A 3,672-nucleotide genomic window follows, 5' to 3' on the forward strand; every position below is an offset into this window, starting at 1 on the left:
TTGAAGTATTTATCTTCTGTTCCTGATGGAAGAGAGAAATTTAGTATTGTTTCTCAGGTAACTAAACTCTGCTGTCTACTTTAGTTTTGTATGCATTTAATTTGCCTTTAAAGTTGGATTCCGAGCAAATTTCCATAACTGCTTTAAAATATGGGCTTTATTAGAGACATGAAAACTGTGAATGCAGTGACAGTTTCTCCTTATTAAGTCATCAGATAACACCAAAGGGCAGAATGGGTACTTGGAGCCTTAGCTATCCAAACTGGGAAGACTCAAGGCCAGATAAGTGGTCCTTTCCATGACCCTGAAAATAATTGAGAGTTGACAAAGAATTTGATTCCTTTATCCCCAAAATCATTTGAATTGGAAATTGAATAGTATATTATTTGACTTCCCCCAAAATGGAATCTTTTGTAGAAGTTGCTCACCAGTTTGGGTGTTTTGCAAGAGTCGGGGTTGTTTTAAAATCTCATTTTTAAGATATATCTTGAACGCTGGTAAATAAATGCTGCAAACCCCCACTTTCCAGAATAATCTGGATAACTGAAGAAGCTATTATCAATTTTTTCAGGCTAACACAAATTCCAGGGGATTAGACCTCTTATGGGTCCACAATGGAGAAGAAGAATCAATCTCCACACTAGCCCCGAGCAGATTGCCATAGGCAAGATTCGACATGCCTCCACCACCATCGAACACCCACCATTCCTCCTATGACACGACTTCTCACAGGGTTTGATAACCCATTGCAATGGCCACACTTAATTCATGGACAATACTCAGGATGAAGGGTGTTTTATTGGGGAAATTAAGGAAGCACAGTGGTTGCAGTTTGGGCTGAGCTCTGCAAAGTTAGCAGTTTCAGGAGAAAGACTGGTGTTTCTACTTCCATAGAGGTATAGTCTCTGAAATTCACAGGGAAAGTTCTACCTTGTCTTATATGGTCATAATTAATTGGCATCGACTGAATGGCAGTGAGTGAGTGCCTGAGTGAGTGAGTGAGTGAGTGAGTGAGTGAGTGAGTGAGTGAGTGAGTAAATTAACAGCCTTCCACAAGCCAAGAAAACATTAAAAATACAGTCTTTGGTCAACAGCTGTAATTTTTCTCAGTTAACAGCCAAGTTTCTCTCTGGTCCTCAGCTGTCACCATGGTCCCTTAACCTCTTCCTCCATAGGTCAGGAAGACTACATGCTGCTTTGCCTCACTGCCACATGGTCTACATGGTGTAACTCCTCTGTTCTGGTTCTTCTGCTGCCTCCATCACCTCAGTCATATGCCCTCCACTGGGGGCTTGTCTTTCTTGAGGGTCCTGGGATTATCTCTGTTGCTTCGTCTGAGATGGCTTTCTTATTATCCTCAGAAGAATGGATAACTGATCAATCTTCAAGTTAGGAGACATGGTCCCTCCTAATCGTTTGGTGAGAGTTAGAAACAAGTGGATAGAAGAGCCATTATTTCACTTCATTTCAGTTCTCATCAATATCAATATTTACTGAATATTTACTTAATGGGACATGAACATACATTTGAGGTAAGCAAATAGCTCCGCAAGACAAAGCAAAGTGTATAGAAGTCATATAAGTGGTGGAAAATGCTTGAAATCAAAGGAATCTCAAAATTTGACTTAACAAAAGAATAGGACAACTTCAAACTTGAGTCTATCTTTAACCCTTAAATATAACATGGGCAATCTCTGAGTATAACCTTCCTCATCAGTAAAATATTTTAAATAATACCAACTGTAGGGAGCCACAAAGAGCCTGATGTCTCACTAGGTAAGTGCATCCTTGACTGCACAGTGGGTAGTTCAAATCCACCAGCCACTTTACAGGAGAAAGATGTGGTAAAACTCAGCCTTTACAAAGATTACAGCCTTATAAAGCCCATGAAGCAGCCCTACTCTGTCCTACAAGGTTGCTATGAATCAGATAGTCCCTGGGTAACACAATCTGCTAAATTCTCAACTACTAACCAAAAGGTTGATGGTTTAAACCTCCCAGGGGCACCTCTGAAGAAAGCCTTGGAGACCAGCTTCTGAAATGGCGCATCCTTGAAAGCCAACAGAGTAGTCCAGTTCTGCTCACCTGGGTCACCATAGTCAGAACCCACTCAACATGCTTCATAACTTTGGTATTCTAAAAGATTAAATGAGAGATGGGAATTACCTAGTTAACATATATATATAGTGGGTGATCTATAAATGTTAGTCTCCTCCCCTTCTTCTTTGTTCTCCTAGCTTGCAATTCAACTGCAAAAATGAGGTTACTGTCTTAACTGATTGCCAAGACTCCTTTTGACCTGAGTCTGTACTTCTGAATCCAGAGAAGCTGCCATGTGACTTCCCACATGGCAGAGGGAAACAATTCAATGGAGAGTGTTGGGGCACATGATTATTTCTTTGGAGAAACCATAGAACCTTACCAAGATTCTACCTTACAGTAGAAACTCAAACAATCTCAATTGCCATTAGCTAGTTCTGACTCATAGTGACATAATTCCAACTACAGAACAGAGCAAAACTGCCCATTTGTTTCCAAAGCTGTAAATCTTTACAAGAGCAAAAAAAACCCGAGAAGTTGATGGTTTCAAACTATGACCTTATAGCTAGCAGCTCCAGGCATAATCCACTATACCACAGGGCTCCTGATAGTAGACATGAGATGGATTTAAATGTAATTTGTTAATATAAAGATTGAAAACATAGATAAGCTGATTATTTTACTTTTAAAATGTAAAAGAAGCACAAAGAATGGATAAACCAGTCTAACTATAAATTGCTTTTAAATCTTAATGTCAAAAAGACCACACTGAGAACAAAACAAAAGGAAAATAAACATCCAAGAGAAAATAATCTTTCTAAATAAAGAGCCAAGAAAGTAACTAAGCAAAAGGCAGCGTGTGAGTTAGATTGGACTGATCCAGACAGGACCTTCAGAGTCCTAGGGAAAGACACAGACTAGTCACTATGAAGACAGCTTATTCCAGGACCAAAGAGGACTGTGAGGTCCTTCAGATATCCATCTTCTCTTCAGCTTCGTAACCTTTTCTTTTTTCTTTTTTTTATCAGCGTCGTAACCTTAAGCCACGCCGCCCCCCACGCACCAACACACACACACACACACACAAACACACAAAGAGACCAGTGTAAGGGATGAGCTTCTAAAGAAAAATGTCGCTTGTTAAGAGGCAACTCTAGCTCCCATCGCTTCTTGCTCACTCTGGAGCATTCTTCACCAAGTGTCACTCAGCTTGGGTCTCATGCTAGTCACGGCTCATCCTCCTTGATAAGAGCAGCTGGTGCACCTCCTCGCTGCAGCCCGCCCAGAGACTGCTAGCAATGACATGCAAGGGAATTCAACAGAGACTGCCCTCCCAAGGTGCCTGCCTAAACAATAGAAGTACAAAATTCCACAGCTAAAACTGCACATTGAAACAAGACACTTCTGTTCAGCTTTCAAAGAAGCGAAGATTTTACAATTGTCAAGTGCTGACAAAGACAAACCCCTTAGGTTACTTGGAAGGCAATGTTCATTCAGTAATAGAACTCTCATGTCCCATGCAGGAGACTGAGAGTAGATTCCCAGCCAATGCATTTTAGGTTCAGCTACTTCCGTCCATCTGTCAGTGGAGGCTTCCTATTGCCGTGATGCTGAGCAAGTTTCAGTTTTGGC

This window comes from Tenrec ecaudatus, chromosome 2 (assembly GCF_050624435.1).
Source record: "Tenrec ecaudatus isolate mTenEca1 chromosome 2, mTenEca1.hap1, whole genome shotgun sequence".
NCBI classification, from domain to species: Eukaryota; Metazoa; Chordata; class Mammalia; order Afrosoricida; family Tenrecidae; genus Tenrec; species Tenrec ecaudatus.